Source organism: Dioscorea cayenensis, chromosome 14 (genome assembly GCF_009730915.1).
Source record: "Dioscorea cayenensis subsp. rotundata cultivar TDr96_F1 chromosome 14, TDr96_F1_v2_PseudoChromosome.rev07_lg8_w22 25.fasta, whole genome shotgun sequence".
In the NCBI taxonomy this organism is placed as follows: Eukaryota; Viridiplantae; Streptophyta; class Magnoliopsida; order Dioscoreales; family Dioscoreaceae; genus Dioscorea; species Dioscorea cayenensis.
In genome coordinates, this window is record NC_052484.1 from 6941295 (window position 1) to 6962067 (window position 20773).

Genomic DNA, 20773 nt, shown 5'->3' on the forward strand with positions numbered 1-20773 from the left:
TGGAAGTTACGTATTGGTTGACCAACTTTTGAAAACAAGGTGTTTCCGTTTTTTTACAGCTTCTACTTCTGCAGAGAAGCTAATACAAACAACTTTTTTTGAGCCCAAAAGCTGTCAACTTATAAAAAATCGCCCTTCTGGGTTAGAAGCTAACCAAACAAGGCCTATCTTTTCAATTTTGAAAATCTCAAATTTATCAAATTTTGAGAACATTTCTTTTAATTCTACTGAACATTTGTCTGAAAAGTGGAAATGACAATAATTGAACTGAGATAAGAATGAATATATCTTGGCTTGATTCAAAACTAGGGAATGTAAAGAAATTGAGGGTATAATTTTCAGCGGTCCTCTACTTTTTCAAATTTACCCTTTTAATCCATCACTTTAAATTTCAACATTTTAGTCTCTCTATTACGTATAAGTAAGCCACATCAGTCCTCTTTTAGTCTTTTTTTTTTATGGTTTAGGGTTAGGGTTTAGGGTTTTAGGGGGCTGATATGGCTAAATTAAAATTGTAAAAGGACCAGAAAGTTACAGTTTAAAGTAAAGGGACTAAAAGAGTATGTTTGGAAAAGTAGAGGGATTGTTTAGAAAATTATACCAAAAGGAGATGATGGAAATGTAAAAAAAATTACCAACTTTTCACCTAAATAATCAGTATTAATGTATAAATAATGAGGTATAATTAAGGATAAATAAAGTACTTGGTTTATAAAAATATTTTGAATAGTATTTATTATTATTATTAAATATTTAAATAATTCACATTAATTATTATTTACTTAACTATTAGAATCAAATATTAAATTAAATAACCTATGTTTATTATTCAAATTATTACACATAAAATTTTCATCTGATTATGAAGAACTTCACGACACAAGTATATAAAGCTAAATACTTCATGATTATTATACATAAAATTTGTATAGGTTCTATCAATGAATACATGCACCTTTGCAATATCATTCCCATCTCATAAACATTATTGTGTACATTAGGATACAACACTGATAGCACATCAGCACCTGGGCGTATGAGCCTGCTCAAATAGGATTTTTTTTTCCTAAAATAATAAATTAATTATAAAAAAGCATTTCATAATAATATTAATATCAAATTTAATATTCATAAACTAGAACAAATGCAAATTCAAATCTAAATAAAGGAAATAAGAACATGTCCACATCCAAGTCTAAATGCAAAAATAAATCCAACTCAAGTCTAAGCATAGCAGAAAACATGTTCCAAATTAATTGAGTTCATATCAAAACAACCAAAATCAGTGCCAATGAAAGAAATACAGGAATTTCTTCTTTTTCTATGGTTATCCAAATTGACAAATTTGAAAATAGTCTTTAGCACTTATGCGAAGTAGAACACAATATTAATTAAAATTGGCAAGTTATAAAAGAGGTTAATCTCTTAATCACAAAGTTATTTTGCCAATAAAGTCTCTACACCTTCATCATTTTCATTATCACTTGAGCAATATGCTTTTTTCCAATTCTAATATAAATATAAAATAAACAAACTAAGGGATCACGAAATAATAATAGTACGTGAAAAATAGCAAAAGGTTTGCCTATTAAAAAGCCTCTATCATGCACCCAATCAGCAAAACAAACAACAGCTTGAACCATTTTTTATTTGAATGAACTCCTTATGCAGTTGACAACTTTTTTCCCAAGACTAAAAACTAACTTTAAAGCCACAATAGATATAGAAATTGCCAAAAGATCATATACTAATAGTAAAAAGCTCAGAATATCTTATTGAGCTTTACTCCAATACTCCAAGATATCAATATCACTAGTCAACTCAAATGCTGATCTACTTGTGAATTTCATTTTCAGGTTTAGATTTACATAAATACTCTTTGTAATCTTTAGCCTCATCATAATTATTAAGTTTAGCCCAAACAATATTGGAATCTTGCAAGCTAGATTCAACAAAATCAAGCCCTAGAATAGTTGAACTTCTAACCAAAGATGATAAACATTTGGAGTTTTTTAAATACTCATCAAATAAGATTCTGAGGGCCCTTTTGGTACGAGTGAAAATAACAACTTTCCATGAAAAGTAAAGGGGGGAATCATTTTCACTCGTTTCATTCCTAAAAAATAGATGGTCTTCTTACAATCACAATCATTTTCCCTTTGACCGGGGAAAGTGATTTACAAGGGGGTGGTGTGAAATTGATTGCACCATTAGGTGGGAAAGTTTGGTAATTACCAAATTACTACATTTCCCTTTTATTACATAAAATCTCTTTCTTGTTTCTTCTTCCTTTGCAAAATCCTAACCCAAGTTTATTTCCCACATCGGAAGAGAAAGTTGTCACTTCTTCCTAATCGGAGCAATTCTGGTAATTGTTTTCTCAAGATTGCTTGATTATTTTTGTGTGGAATTTTGGTTGTGTATTTTGGTGTGGAATTTCTGTTTTGATTGAATGAAAGCTAGGCCGATAAATTTTTATTTTGTTTGGATAATTTTTTTGGGGGAGAATCTCTGTTTTGATTTAATCAAATCCATGTTGATATAATAATCCAACAGGATAAGATGAGAAAGAGAAATATTGAGAGACTTGAGACATATATAGATTTCCTTTGTTTTTTGTCGTCCACAATTGTTTTCTAAATTTCCACAAAAAATTGTTCCTTGTGTTTGTTCTCTATGTCATCTATGTTTTCTTTTATGGCTACTGTATTTTCTTCCTTATTTGTTTATTCAAATATAGAGAAAGGCCTATATTTATATAAACAAACATTTTCTTTCTAGACCAACATTAATGCCTTACAATATCTTCAACTTTAGTAATTGCCTACTAGGAAAAATAAACTCCTTATATAACTAAAAAAAACAAAAAAAGAATATTGATAGGTAGATAGATGAACCCATTGACATATGGGATATAATAATGTGGTACTGTGTTGCTACAGAATTAAAGTAACATGGGATCCTTCTATTAGTAGCGCTAAAGCATTTAGTTAATGTTGATTACAAAAGCTTAGAATGACAAGATTCTTGTGAGGAGTACAATGATCGAAGCATCAAGAAAGGCATGCAAATATATGATTGTCTTATAAATTTATATTTGGTTGATAATATATATATATATATATATATATATATATATATATATATATATATATATATATATATATACTAAACCAAAGTTTTTAAAATCTATGAAATATATAAATAAACATTAAAGAAGAAGCATTCAAATCAGAACACCAATGTTTTAGTTTATCAATATTATTTCTTGCCTCTTTTATCATGTATTGCATAATAGATGTTTCATTTTTATAATATTTTATAATTTTATTGTAGATATAATGGTGCAAACTTTTTCCTTAATATTCATAGATTCCACGTTTTGGTACTATTTGTTAACTTTGTGAAATTTTGGTAAAAAAAAAGGTTGGTGCCTTTTGACATTTAAAAGAGTTAATGCAATTCAATGTAACTCAAATTATAAAATTTAGGAAAAAAATTTAAGGATAAAAAAACCTTTAGGTTGCAATGATTGTTCTATTAATTATAGTTTAATGAGTTTTGGATAAAGAAGGTTTAGGTCATTAAGCATAAGATAATCGATCCAATGATGCACAACCAATCAGGAACTTAAATTGCTTATCATCAATGGAGATAAGTTATATATGTCTATAATTGATGAATTTATTTTTTTAAAGCATTTGAAGAAGCTCTGCAAAATCAAAAAGGAGCAGACTCAATAACAACACATCGTCTTCAATCAAAGCTACCCAGGTATATCCCCATCTTCTCCACATCAATTTATATTTATGCGGATGTTGTTATCTTCAGAATTGAGGGTCCACTTTCTTTTGCCATATGAATTGTTGAGTAGGTGTATGTCGACTGTGTGCCCTAGTCCCATTTTTCTTGAAAAATTCATGGTATTTCGGCCTGCATTACTTTTATATTTTCCTTAAGACAACTAGATTGATTGTTGGGCAATGAATGTTATGTCAATATTTGCAGCTATAATTGCAATGGCCTTAAACCTATTAATAAGTATCATGCTAAGCATTAATAAGTATTATTATGTTATAGTCATTTTATTGATTGTGTAAATTGAGTACTAATAGTAAGCTGTTAGAATGTACCTTAACATAAACTAATCATCTTTTAGTGTTCAGCTTGTTTGGCTAACTGTTTATTTCTCTAAATTTTATTTAGCCTCCTTCAATTAGAGTTATGGGCACAATCATTAGATTGGTTCAAGAAAAGCCTTTTTGTGTCACTCAAATAATCGAGCATTTTTAGTAGGTGTATAAATATTGTATTATATACTTTCATACTTTTTTTTGTATTCAAAAATATTTTTCTACATGCTTTGATTTCATCAACTTTTTTAGGCCTTGATTTTATCAATTTTTTTTATAAGTCTATTTTGGTTATAGTTGTTGAAATGGATGAAATTTTAAAAGAAGATTATGCAATGCCCTAATTGGTTGCGTATATTGTTACTCTATTTCTCAACAACTTGCTTTCTATAATTGGTTCAATTTTAGAGTTTTGTCTTAAAGTTGAAAAATAGAAAGCGAAAAAGAAGAATGAGTTGTAGTTATGAGAGGCATCTCATTAGGAAAGTCAATTTTAGGAGGATGGTATTTGATTTTGATTTGGCTTGTATGGAGAACATTAGGATGAATAGGGCAGCCTTTTATAAATTATGTGATATGCTTCAAAGTATTGCTAGGCTTGTCCCAACAAGAAATTTGAACATTGAGGAAATGGTTTCCTTGGTCCTCTATATTCTTTCTCATCATCCTAAGAATATGATTGTAAAAAGGGAATTTGTAAGGAGTGGAGAGACAATAAGTAAACAATTTAGTCTTGTCTTACTCTTTGTATTGAGGTTTCATACGGAATTATTTAAAAAACTAGATCATGTGCCTCAAGACTCCACATACCTCTAATGGAAATGGTTTGAGGTAAGAATAGATTTTATTCAAACAAATATTTGTTAATGTAATATTTTTCAAATTTAAACTAAGAAATCAACTAATTAGTGTGTTTCATTCAAAATTTTAGAACTGTTTAGGTACCTTAGATGGGACTTATATTAAAGTCAAAGCCCCTGTAGTTGGCAAGCCTAGATATAGGACAAGGAAAGTTGCCACTAATGTTCTAGGCGTGTGTTCATAATATTTGCAATTCATATACATATTGCCTGGGTGAGAAAGTTCTACAGCAAATTCCAGGGTAATGCGAAGTGCACTTTCTAGGCCAAATGGTTTAAAAGTTCCTCAAGGAAATAATTGCTTATGTTCTCAAATTAGCAAAACAATAGTGTAACCTTTATTATTTAAATTTAAAAATCTAGAAGAACTTTTTTGTCTTCACGTTTTTACTACCATATGATGCAGGTTATACAAATGGGGGAGGGATTCTTAGTTCCATATAAAGGCCAATGTTACCATGTGAATAGACAAAATAATCATCCACAATGAAAAGAAGAATTGCTCAACTACAAACACTCAAGTGCACGGAATGTCATTGAAAGGTGTTTTGGATTGTTGAAAATGAGATGGGTGATTCATAGAAATAGGTTTTAATACCCAATTAAAACACATTATTGGATTATAAGTGCATGTACATTGCTACATAATCATATTAGAAGGGAGATGACTTGGCTCAAGAAATGTAGAATGAGTGGCAAGCTTCTAGGAATCAAGCTTAAATTTAAGATTTTTTGTTATTATTCTTATCTTTAACGACAACTATTATCATATGCTTAATGAATTTTGGGTGTTCTATGTAATTTTGAAAAAAAAAAATTATATAATTGAGAATTGTCTGCAATCTCTGCAGTTTTCTTGTTTTATCAATGTAAAGACAATATTTAACCATTATTTATGAAAGTTTTTATTATGTTATTTATGAAATGTAGGTTTCCTTGAATTACTAGATTTGGTGGTAACAATGTTTGTTCTTGTACAAATGGAGAATTTAACAAGTCAAGCAAGTGTAAAGACTAATAAGAGGAACAACCATCAGTGGACTTCGATGGAGGACAAAATTTTGATTAAATGTTGCTTGGAGCTTGTGAACCAAGGTTAGAGAGCATACAATAACTTTAAGATGGGACACTTGACTCAACTACAAAAATAAATGGCTGAAAAGATCCCAAACTACAAAATCATAGGTGATCCTCATATTAAATCTAGGATGAGTACACTTAAAGCACAATTTAGAGAATTGAAGGAGATGAGGAGCCAATCTGGGTTTGGATGGGATGAAGCTAACAAATGTGTGACCTGTGATGATGATGCATGGTATTCTTGGTTGGACGTAATATGAAATGAATCTCTACTAGATATTTTAATATTATTTTCTTATGTGCTATGTTACTAATAACTACTTATAATGTAGAATCACAAAGAGACTAGTGGACTTAGAAACAAGCAATTCCCTTATTTCGATGAACTAGCAATCATTTTTGGGAAGGATCAAACAACTGGAGATAGAGCAAAATTTGCAAGTGAATCTATGGAAACTTTAGAAAGGGAGAACTCAACACTAGCAGTAGTCAAAGCAAATTTTGAAGCTTATGAAGCAATGACGAACATGGTCGAAGATGACTACTTTGGTGTGGATATTGAGTTAGAAAATATAAATGAGTGTGTCTTGATTTTTGAAAATGCATGCGTTGACTCCTTGAATGCTTCATGTAAAAGGAGTAAAGCACAAGAGAAAACACAAGGTGAGTCAAGTGTGCCTCCAAAAAAAAAAAAAGAAGAAGAAGAAAAAGGGATCAACAAAGGATTCAACTAATGATTCCTTCTCCAAGCACATGGAAAGATTTTGCAATATTTATGGTGCATCAAAGCAAGAAAGAGGTAAAGTGGCAACCTATTTCCAACACTTGAATACAAATACAGAGGACACTTCTCTATGAGAACATCACAAAACTCAATGGTTTAACTAAGGAAGAGACAGCTCAAGAAATTGAAATATTTTCAGCCAATAGAGGCAAGACTAAATCATTTTTTTTTATTCCAGATGATGATGCGAGCTTGTTTTATGTGAAGAGTGTGTTAGATGGTGTCATCTAGATGTCCAGTTTAATTTTGTTTCTTTGGTTTGTAATATGGCATGTTTTATATTTTGGATTATTAAAAACAATATGACTATTACTTTGTTTTACTTTTGAGTTTGGATTATGAATTTCTAGCAATGCTTTGAACTATTTCAGGTGTGATTGTTCATATGGAATGTGCATAAATGTTAGTTGGATAATATCAATCTTGACAATGGATACAAGAATTAAAACAAACAAAATTGTATGATAGATAAAAGTTTAGGAACACATGGTGGTTTAAAGCCATATATTTTTTTAGTGTACTAAAAAGAATAAACTCCATTTAAAATTTTAAAAAAAATTATGAAGAAAGGGTTAATTATCATCTGGACTATGTTAGTAATATCATTAGAGTTTATTAAAACCCTAATTTTAGTAACTATAATAACTAAGGGCAAAAATGAGAATAAACTTGACATAGAAAATGCATTCACACCAAATGGGGGAATTAAGTTTGTATGCAATTCAATTACAATTTTTATTGAATGCACTAAACATTGTAATGTTATTTTGCAAGGAAAGTAATTACATGAAAAAAAATTTTGTAGGGAAAGATTTGTTGAAGAGGAGGATGAGAAAGGAGCAAGATAGACTCGACACAGACCAGTGTTCGAGTAAATGCCAGTCACAATATGAGAAGAATGAAGGTGTTTGATAAAATGTCTCACAGAGACCAAAAAATCACACAGGCAAGGAGTTTTAGATAATGGAAGGACTTTTTAACTATTACAATCCAACCAACCAGAACACATATGCTAATACATATTTATAATAAAAACTACAGTCAAAAAGTAACACCCCATTCTCCTATTGGCTACAACATGCAGCTAACCTTCAATTGGGCATCCCTAATACTTGGACCCACGCCCATTGGCTGAGTCCAGACAATGAGAAATCACAATACATTTAATTCTCTCTTACACATACCATACATCTGAAATAGTCCACTATTACCCAAGCGCACCAACCTTGCACGTGAACAGCACCATACCCAAAACCATGATTCTGTCAGCACCCTCTGCCAGCAGCACATTATCACCCATACCTTCAATCAACATCAACACCCCCTCTTGATTGAAGCTCCCGTAACTCGAGCTGGCCTCTCATCCAAATATGTTTCTCAGAATTCAGAGGTTTGGTGAAACCGTCCGCCAGCTGTTCATCAGTGCAACAATGATGTAACGAGATCACATTGTTGCCAATCAGACCACGGATAAAATGAAAAAGCACATCAATGTGCTTTATCCGCCCATGATGAGTTGGGTTCTTCGCCACTGCGATCGCCGACGGATTATCGCACCATAGTTTGGTTGGAGCGAGATTGGAAACACCACAGTCTTGTAACACCCTTCTCAGTATAACTTGAAAGGCAGAGGCAGTGCAGGCTACATATTCTGCTTCGGTGGTGGATAATGCTACTATCTCTTGCTTCTTTGATCCCCAGGACACCACACTTGAACCTAGCCGGAACAGCAAACCGGAGGTACTCTTACGATCAGTCCTGGATCCACCTCAGTTGCTGTCTAAGAAAGCTTCCAATACACCCTCATCACCATATGAATACCATAGCCCAACATTCCTGGACCCTGCCAAATACCTTACTACCCGCTTAGCAGCACAAAAATGAGCTTTATATGGTTTAGCCATAAGCCTAGACAAGTAATTCACAGCAAACACAATGTTTGGACGAGTGTGTGTAATGTAGAGTAATTTGCCAATTAAACTTCTAAACAGTTGTGAATCTTCATAAACACTTTCACCATTCTCCATAAAGTTTTCATTGACCGCCATTGGCGTCACAGCCGGCTTGCATTCCTTCATATTAAGCTTATGAAGTAGATCCTCAATATAGCTCTTTTGCCTAATGAGAATTCCATCTTCCCTCTACACTACTTTGAGACCAAGAAAGAAACTCATTAAGCCCAGGTCAGACATGTCAAAGGTTCACATCATTTCCCTTTTGAATTCTTCGATCATGACTGGTGAGGAGCTAGTATACACAATATCATCAACATACAGGCTTATCAGAAGAGTATCACCTTCATTACCTTGCTTTCTATATAATGTGTGTTCGCTTTCACTCCTAATGAAACCCATCTCCCTAAAGTGTTGATCAATCTTTGAGTACCAAGCTCTGGGCGCCTGTTTCAGCCCATACAGTGCTTTATTTAGCTTACACACCAGATGCTCTCCTCCTTCCATTTCATATCCTTCTGGTTGAGAGACATAAACGTGTTCAAGTATCTCTCCATTTAGGAAGGCCGATTTCACATCGAAATGGTACACCTTCCATCCGGAATGAGCAACAAGCACAAGAATCAGTCTCACAGTTTCAAGACGAGCCACTGGTGAGAATACTTCTTCGTAATCAATACCATGCTACTGGACATACCCTTTTGCCACCACGCGAGCCTTGAGCTTCAATACCTGCCCTTCAGCATTGAGTTTAATTTTGTAGATCCACTTGAGACCTACAGCCTTCTTTCCAACCGGTAGTGTATATAGTTCCCAAGTTTTGTTGCTAAGAATTGATTCCATCTCTGCATCTATTGCTTGCTTCCAACCATCATTCTTCACAGCTTCACTGAAGTTCTGTGGATCAACAACATGCAAAGCAAAAGTACATGTATTATAAATTTCAGTTAGGAGCCTGGTACAGATGGGAGAAGGTCCATCTGTTGGTGCAATCCGTGAGCATGATGGTTCACCGTTCGAAGCTGGCTGGGATGAACTGCAGCATTCCTCCATTTTACCATCTTGCCCAGAAAAGTTTCCCGTGGCCTCCTTGATGCATCCAGCTTCTTCTTCTGTCATAACTTCAGAAACAATTCCTTGAGCTTGCTCCCAGTTCCAACGAGAATTCTCATGGAAAACAACATTCCGACTTATAACAATCATGCAAGACACTGGATTGTAAAGTCTATAGGCTTTAGATTCACTAGAATACCCAACCAATATGCATTTTTCAGATTTTCCGTCAAGCTTATGCAACTTGTGTGCGGGAATCAGAGCAAACGCGATACACCCAAATACCCAAAGATGGCTTACAGAGGGTATCCTTCCATGCTAAACTTCAAAAGGAGTTTTGTTTTGAAGTGCATGAGTAGGAGACCTGTTGATTAAGTATATTGCAGTGGTTACTGCTTTTCCCCAGAACCTTAAAGGTAGACCCCCACCCTTGAGAAGGCTCCTCGTCATCTCCACAGTGGTTCTATTTTTGCGTTCCACCACCCCGTTCTGTTGTGGTGAATAGGCTGCAGTGAGCTCACGCTTAATTCTAAACCTTTCATAGTACTGTTGGAACTCTGATGAGGTGAATTCTCCTCCTCTATCACTCCACACAACCTTAAGCTTCTTCCCGGTTTGCCTCTCCACCATTGTACGAAAAGTCCGGAACTACTGAAATGCTTCTTCCTTGCTTTTGAGGAGATATATCCAACACCACCTGCTAAAATCATCAACAAGTAGAAAGAAATACTTGTTATTCCCAAGAGAACACTCACTCATGGATCCACATAAATCTATGTGCACCAATTGAAGGCAAGAGACAGCTCTCCGTGATCCCCCACTAGGAAACGCAACCCTTGATTGCTTAGATACCACACACAGCTCACATGGTGGACCTTCCTTCACCTCAGACATTCCCAACACCATTTTCTTTTGTGCCATGGTTACTAAACTCCGATAATTTAAATGTCCTAGGCGTGCATGCCATAATTCAGACACTGATGGACTTGAAACATCAATGTTCAGCCTTCCAATACTTGAGACATCCATAGGGAACATGTTGTTCTTTGACCTCTGAATCTTAATCACCTGAATCTTTATGTAATTATCAGATATAATACAACAATCATGATTGAAAACTACAAAGTAACCTTTGGTGAGTAATTGACCCACACTTAAGAGATTATGTGCCAAACCTAGTACGAACTACACACCTTGCAACTACTTCTTCTCACCTGAAGAGGTTTTGAAACTAACTGTGCCCACACCAAGCACCTTCATCTCCTTGTCATTCTCGAGCCTCACAAACACCTTCTGCGATTCATCCAAGCTTTCAAACAAGCTTCTATTGCCCAAGCCAGACTGATGAGGCTGTGGCCTCTAATGAGCTACTTGCCATAAAGACATTACTTGTCTCTTTCTCTTCAGCTACCAGGTTGGCCTCTTTATCAGGTTGCTGCTGCTTGGTTCTTGACCAACAGTTTGCCTTCATATGCCCAAATCTTTTACAGTAAAAGCATTGAATGTCGCTTTTATTTTTAGTGCCTCTTCCACAACCTCCTCGTCCTCTTCCTCTTCTATGTGAGAAAGGCCTCCCACGACCTCTGCCTTCTCCCCACGAATTTCCAGAACTCTCACCTTTGCTACCACCTGGGTTTAATACATCATTCTTCACAACAAGAGCTCTATCATAGAGCTTCACAGTGCTATGGTTTACTCTCACCTCGTGGGCGAGTAAAGTGCCACTAAGATCATCAAGTGAGAGTTTAGCTACCTTCTTAGACTCTTCGATAGCCACTGCAACGAAGTCGAACTTTGGGGCTAGGCTTCTTAGGACTTTGGACACAACTTCTGGTTCTCCCAGTTTGTGACCCAGCGCTCGTATCTGATTGACGACGGTGATGACCCGAGAGTATAGTCTTGAACTCCTTCGGTATCCTCCATATGTAAGGTTTCAAACTCCTTGTGGTACCTTGACCCGAGAGTATAGTCTAGAACTTTAGTGGTACCTTGACATTGTTTCCTTAAGGTTTCCCAAGCTGCGTGCGCAGACTTCGCCTCTGAGATACCATCCAAGTTCGAACCATCCACGGCCTGTTGGATCAAGCACAACGCCTTGGCGTCTCGCTTCTTATTTTCCCTCTCCACTGCATCATCCTTGGACTCGGCCACTCCTTTCTCCACAAGATCATCCCAAAGTTCTTGGGATCTAAAAGCAGTCTTCATGCGAAGGCTCCACCTCCCGTACTCTGTCCCTGAGAACACAGGAACCGATGGTTGCGACAAGGACACCGGTGTTCCACCATTGCCAGCCATTTACCAGAGAAGCTCTGATACCACTTTATTGAAGAGGAGTATGAGAAAGAAGCAAGATAGACTCAACACAAACCAATGTTCGAGGAAATGCCAGCCACAATATGAGAAGAACGAAGGTGTTTGATAAAATGACTCACAGAGACCGAAAAGTCACACAGGCAAGGAGTTTTAGATAATGGAAGGACTTTTTAACTATTACAATCCAACCAACCAGAACACAGATGCTAATACATATTTATAATAAAAACTACAGTCAAAAAGTAATACCCCATTCTCCTATTGGCTACAGCATGCAGCTAACCTTCAATTGGACATCCCCAATACTTGGACCCATGCCCATTAGTTGAGTCCAGACAACGAGAGATCACAATGCATTTAATTCGCTCTTACACATACCATACATCTGAAACAGTCCACTTTTACCCAAGCGCACCAACCTTGCACGTGAACAGCACCATACCCAAAACCATGATTCCGTCAGCATCCTCCGCCGGCAGCACATTATCACCCATACCTTCAATCAACATCAACAAGATTTTGCATGCAATGGCTTTCCCTGTAAAGTTCCAAACGGGCCTTGAGAGTATTAACAACAATTTGCACAAACTTAGTTGTATAACTCCCATAAAGTTAGTATAACAACATAATTCAACTTGAAACAAGGATCTAAAATAGCAACATAAGATAACACTTAACTATACTCATCCTTTACTCATCCTAATATTTATTGAATTTCTTTTACATCTCCTTAACCATAATACTTAAAAATGTATATGGTCCTTTAATAGTGTCTACCAAGACATATGGACTCTCCAAACCCCTTTAAAATAAATATTTCAAGTGGGATATTTGTAACCAGAGAACATACAAGTTAGACTTACAAACTTGCAAAGAATTTGAACATTCTCCACTCAAGCCATCTCCAACCCAAAACTCTATATTTGGTGCTTCAGTGCACAAAAATACAGCTTCTACAGTGAATGTTTTTCTAATCACCATCTCTATTTTTAACACTAAAATAGAATATTCTAAAAATATTCTTCTCACTTCACAATTTATTTATTCATACTATTAACAAATTTAATCATCCTTAATTCTTTTTCACTTTTAACCATTGAATTTAAATATTATACTATTTAAAGTATAGTTTTATTTTTTATATTTATTATAAATATCTATTAAATATAAAATAAAATATGATTGATAAAAAAATACAAATACAAATATAAATACAAATGAGATAGAGGACAAAATTTTGATGCGAGATTTGAATTCTATTACTGATCCAAATATTCGTGTTTTTCAACAAGAAGAAATTTTACCAAAAAGAGGGCATTTTCAACAACCACCCCCTATATGTTAAAACTGTTTTATATGTTTTTATTTTATTGTTTATGTAATTTTCATTAATTTTAATAAATTTATATTTCATATATTTTTTTTATTTTTTTCTTATTAATTGAAAAAAATATGAACTTAAATTATAAGTTATTAATTTAATTAAAATATAAAATAATAAATGTAAATTTTATAAAAACAAAAATAGAAAAACAAAAAAAACAGAATTACAAAAAACAAAAAATAGAAAATTAAAAAAACTAATATATATATATATATAACGCTGCTACAGTGACGTGCAATATCTTGCACATCATTGTAGTAAAATTTGGATTTGGCACAGGGTTTTGCGCCAAGTTGGAGCGCACCATGCGCCAAAACTCCATATTTGCTTCAGTTCTAACGCACGGTTGGAGTTGCACTCATCATCAAAAACTGCAAAAGGTTGAAAATCTTTATCGTATTACCCTAATAAGCTAGCACATCTTTTGAAATAAAGAGTGGATCCAAATATCAAATATACAGAGTTCCAAGTGACACACACATCCTAACACAATTTCTTAGTTCCATCCAAATGAAATTATATTTGTCCTAAGGCCAATGACAATTATATTTGTCTCTTAGTTTTGCTGATGTGGACTTTTTATATTAAAATATTATTTAAAAAATGTGAAAATAATAACAACTACTACATGATCTAGCATTTCCATCAACACTAAACCTAAATTACATACCTAATTACCTTCTCTACTAAACAAGATCCGAGACATAAGAGGGAGATGCACCTTTTCTTCTATAACCCTTGACAGTTGACATTGGTTATAAACAAAATATTTGCCTGCCCACCCAACAGGTTTTGATACAAACAAGCAAGCACTCTGATTGTTGCATCAATAATTCAATTCTCGAAAAATAAAAGTTCAATCCAAAGGAAGAAGCTTCCTCTAGTAAACAAATAAAGCAACATGAACCATACTTCTATCATTCTGATCATTCAGACTTTCCCCTACCATCTCTCCTTAACAAAGTATCCCTAAGTATTCATATAAACAAAACAATGAAACATAATATTCACATGACCGTCCATTAAAAAAAACAAATAAACAAACAAAATCACAACTTCAAACCAAGAAAAAGGCAATAGCTTTCTTATAATGCTCATTGGAGAACACCAAGAACTTCCTCGCTAAATTACTATAAAGCAACTTGAGATAATTATATGTAATGTCCCCGAAATTAAAAGTTGTAGCTAGATTCACACTAAAATTTGCTATTATGCATATTTACATTAAATTGGTAAAAGTATTAAGTAAGTGTAGTTTAAATAGTCATTAATAAGCCACAAGGGTTAAAACTAAAATAAAGTAAACACCAGGGGTCGATATGAAAATAAAAAGAGCAAATATTGAATTGAAATAAATCTTAGGGATCAATGTGAATAAACATATACCTATATATAGATATGTTTCTTAACCCTAAATTTAATTTCTTATTTTCCTCACAAAGCTGAATTTTCCCTTCTAGAATTTCCAAACTTTCTCTTCCCCTTTCCTTGATCATTCTAAATTTCTTAATTCTTTTCAATCTAAAGGGGTTAGTCCCGATTCTAAAAGTCTATTGGCATTCAATATTGTATCAATTAACAAGTAGGTCTCACTATCTCATTTCTCTTTCTCTCTTATGAAACAAATTCAACTTGTAATCTTGTAATTTTGGTGAGATATATATTTGATTGAGGATGAGAAAGAGATTTTGATGTTATTATATAATTAGAAAGCATATTTAATCACAAACAACTAAAGATTTGTATTAGATTAATTATAGGAGTAGTAAAATTTGTATAATAGATCCAAGGATTTATTTTGGTATTTAAAGAAAAGCCCAAAAATAATTCAAATTGGTCACAAGTGAGATTAATAGATGTCGATGTATTTATATCATGAAGTAAGGAATTTATTATGAATATGTGTGTTTGGTTATAGGTGAGCCGAATGGCGGTAAAGCAGAGAGTAGACATACATATGTTTAGCGTTGGGAAAGAGATAAGCACTTACTTATACTTGAATGTAATTGTATGCTTGATGGTTTGAGTGATTTCTTTGTAATTACTTTATTTATGATTTTATAAGATAGTATGTTTGCTTATGTTAATTTATACTTATCTGAATGAGTGTTGTATTGAGTGATTGCTTTAAGTGCTTTACTTATAAATATATGTGGATGTATGCTTCACTATGTAGTATATGTATATATATATTATATATATATGATTAATTTATTTTGATTAAGAGATTTTTGTATGTATATATACATATAAATATTATGTATAATGTTGTTGTTTTTTTATTGATGGTATGTTAGAGTTTATGTTGTTATGAGATAATAAATAATTATATTTGAGATATAGATGTGTTGAAAGAAGATAATAAAAATGTGTGGTAGAGTGAGATTGGTTTTATATAGGTAACAATAGGGTGCTGACACCTGTCTATGTAGGCTACTACAGAATGTCAAGGTACTATGTCCATACATATAGCAAAATGTGGCTGCAACAGTGTTTCTACGACGACATGCATACTCTACCATGGTGCGGTAGAAACAGTAGATCACTTGCTCTTAACATGTCCATTTGCCTCTAGGATCTAGACCCACTACACTGCACTATTCAACTCCCCACACACTTTAAACTAGACGTGGCCATTTTGAACCGAAACCGTGGAACCGAACCGGAATCGAACCGCCAAAAACCGGAACCGGAACCGGAAAAACCGTAACCGTCCTAAAACCGGAACCGGAACCTTCATATAAGGTTCGGTTCCGGTTTCAAAATTTAAAAACCGTGGAACCGGCGGTTCCATATGCGGTTCCATATGCGGTTCAACCGGCAGTTCCACATACGGTTCAACCAAAGGTTCAAAACAAAAGTTTATATTATATTATATAAATATAATATGAATAATTTCATACTATATAAATAACGTCATTTATGATTAGATTTTTATTTTTGTTAATATCATTAATTAGTAATTAATTAAGTAATTGCATATTTAAAGATATTTTAAATAATTAATTAAAGATATTAACCAAATTGATTATTGATTAGGTGAATACTTGATTAGCCGATTAGGTTTGATTTGTGACATTCGTCCAACTTATATGTACTGTGTCATGCGAAACTTTGTTACTCATGCAAGAAGATAAGTTATAATTAATTAATTATGCCACAAATTATTAGTTACAAATTAAATATGGATTTATTAAAACAATTTAATTAACGAGAAGTACTTAAATATTCAATTCTTTAGTAGATTTCCATATTATTTTTATAATTTAATATAAAAAACAAAGACTAGAGTTTATATATCTTCCAATTTGAAACTTACAAAATTAACGTAGTTCATATTAAATTATATTTATTTTATATAAATGAAAATATACTAAGTAAAATGCTCTCATGTAAAACATTTGAATCATTAAAAACATATATAAATAAATAAAATAAAATAAACATGAATATATATGTGTATATATATCAATTTGCCTTATCTTGTTGATCATTTATATATATATATTCCCATATATAGATAAAACTCCCAAGATTTTCTATTTGTAAACTATGCAACTTATATAAGTATACTAGAAATCAAAAAGAAAAAGGAAAAAAAATAAAAACAATTCCTAAAGAAAAACAAATAACATACATGAACATTAAAAATAATAACAACAAAATAAATAAAACATTGAAACCTTGGGTATACCGTATACCTACTAACTTAACCTACTATCTTAAATTAGTATTAAATTAATTCTTGTATTTGTGTTAATTAATTTGAATTATTGAATTATTTAGTTAAAAAAAAAACCGAACCGTATGAACCGTCAAACCGGAACCGTTGAACCAAACCGCCAGAACCGAAACCGAAACCAACCGGAATCGAACCGCCAAGAACCTTGCCTAGGCGGTTCGGTTCCGGTTCAAGGTTTCCTTGAACCGGAACCGGCGGTTCAAGAACCGTAACCGGCGGTTTCTGAACCGTGGCCATGTCTACTTTAAACACCCTAAATGAGGCTTGGACCTCCTGGGATGAATAGTGTGCTTTACCTTCAGGACCTGGGAAACCTCATTTTTAAAGCAATCTATGGGTCTCTTGAACGGAATAATTGCATTTTTTTCATGCATAGTATTAGGGGTGAGTAAAACCGGGTACCCAATCCATTTTTAAAACCAGATCGGATACCCAATTTTTGGATCGCCAAAAACTCGACCTGTATCTGACCTGGTTTAAACCGGGTACCAAAAATTAGGTACCCGGTTTAAACCGTATCGAATATCAGATATCCAGATCCGAATTTAAGTTTTTATCTACAAGATGGATTTGTTTTATATAACAACATTACATTAAAAAACAAATATGAAAAACTTATAACTTATAAAGAGCATCGAATTCTTATATTATTTTCCACACAACAAAAGTCATAACAAAAATAATAAACAGTTTTATCAATCTTAGGCATTACACAAATCAAATAACTTTTTAAAAGCATCAATATTGATCACCCTCCTCTTTTCTAAGGCTAGAGAGAGGAGAGGGAGGGCGATGGTCGTTGGGAATTGAGAAGCGTGGGATTTGGAATCTTTTTTTACTTTTTAATCCATGTAGAATTGAAATTTATTAATATATATATATATATATATATATATATATATATATATATATATATATATATATATATATATATATAATTATATAAGTATATAAATGATTAAGTTATTAGATTAGGCATTTGGATATTTTTTACTTTTTAGCCCTTGTAAAAATTTAAATTTATTAATATATATATATATATATATATATATATATATATATATATATATATATATATATATATATAACTTTTAAATAGTTTAGATGAGGGATTTGGATTTTTACTTTTTTTAGACCATATAAAAGTTAATATTATTTTATATCTATATATAAGAATATACTAAAAAGTAAAAATCAGAATGGATTCGGATACCAAATTTTTAATTTCTCCCAACCTGGATCCGACCCGGTTTTCATCTAAAAAATTTGGATCAGGTACCCGACTATTTTCTTTGGATCGGATACTCAAAAAATTGCGTCAAAAAATTGAATACAGGATCAGATCATCGGATCCGGATTGTTTTGCTCTCCCCTACATAGCATATTCACATCTTTTGTCTATTTTCATAATTGACCATATGCTTATTGCTTGGATAAATACAACTCTGGACGCTCAAAAAACAACACTTGAGGAGTTCATTCTGACGATTAAACAAAACCACAACTTCGTTGGTCCCCTTACATCTCCCACTGAAGGACCCAACTTCACCCAAGCAATTTACCTGGCCCAGCAATCTGATTTTGGACATTGTCGCCCTGTTTTTTGAGTCTCTTCTTGTGGTGTTGTTTGTAGTTCTGACTATCCACCTCTGGATGATGGGTTTTATTATTTCCTTCCTTTCCCTAAATTTTATTTATAGTTCGTTTGTGTTCTCTGTTCATAATTTCTTTTATCACGCAATCTCTATTTAATGTAGTCTTAGTTTTTCTGATTTAGTCATTTCTTTTTGTTCTCTATAATGTTGCCTTTTCTTTAAATAAATTGTGATTTATCAATTTTTATCAAAAATAATAATAATAATAATAATAATAATAATAATTTCAAAATTACAATTTTATAAAAAATAAATAAATAAGTTGTGTGTCTTGTCCCAAGTTAAAAACACAGGCTTTGCTTTGGGGTGAAAGGTTGTGAAGGGTTGATATTTTTTTAAGACAAAAATGCCCTTACTAACCTAACATACCATTTTATTACGTGGTGGGAATGAATGATAGAAAAAATAAACCCTAACCTTGAGAGCTTTGTGCCCTCCTCCCATCACCGGTGATCTACCGGCATCTCTCATCGAAGATCCGTCAAACCTCCGGTATGTAAATTTTTCCTTGTTTCATTGTTCGTTTTTTTGTTTTTCTCTTTTTTGATGAATCTCTATTTCTTTCTTGTTTTTATGTTTGGTTTTCAGTTTGGTTTTGGAGCATCAGATCAAGCTTTTGGAGGTGATAATTTTAGCTTTTAGAGTTGCAAATCAATTTGGTTTTTAGATTCAGATAATAATTTCTACACTTTGTTCTTGAATTCCAAGTTTGTCTTCTCTAAAACTTAGCTAATTTCATTTGTTTTGTTAAGAATTATAGCATCTTTTGTTAAATCTTCTAATAAGAGAGGAGGTTGTTCAATGTTTTATTTGAATAATAGTTTGTTCTTGTGTTGAATCCTTGTCTTTCTTGTTTAGTGATTTTTGGAATTCACAGCCTAGACATGACCAGCTGAACATAACCATCTGTTCAATGTGTTATTTGAATAATAGTTTGTTCTCATGCTGAATCCTTGTCTTGCTTGTTATGTGATTTTTGGAATTCATCGCCTGGACATGACCAGCTGAACATGACTACTTGTTCAATGAATTTCGCATGTTCAATGTGATAATGGAATTAGTAGTATGTTATACCAACAAATATTGAAAATATGCTATTTCCAACAACTGATAGTCCCATAACATTCTCTTTGGATTTCCAAAATACAAATTAAACATATCACAAACTAAAAGCAATGGGAGGAACCAGTCTTGATTCCCATTTCCTTGCCTTCACTGCTCTTGTCACTATAATTTCTTGTTTTATATTTTATCTATCATTGTTTTTGTGTTGTTTTTGTGTTGTTTTTGCTGTTGAAGTGGTTTGTATGACAAAGCATGGGGTTTTTCTGCAAGTTGGATATCAGTTGGTGTTCTTCAACATAACTATGCTGCTCAAGTTTGATAAGGTCGTTGTTGTTGCTGGTAATTTTTTCACTTTGTTCTTGTAAAAGATTTTTATTTTAAATATATAGATGAAACAATGTGTATCTTGCTTTAACTTGATGAAACAATGTGTATTTTGTTTTAACTTGATGAAACAATGTGTAATTTGAATATTTTAATGAAAGAATATGTATTTTGTTTTATTGTGATAAAACAATGTGTATGTGTATTTTGATTTATTCCGGTTTGTTTTATTGTGATAAAACATTATGTATGTGTATTTTGATTTATTTCGGTGAAACAATGAATACTGTTTTTTATTTATTACTTTTTCAATTAAACAAGTAATATTCTTTTTTATTGAGTCTATTTCTCATAGGGTAAGCATTTTATTTTGGTAATATTATTTTATGTTTCTTAATTTAGGATAACCAGCACTAGAAGCACTAGAA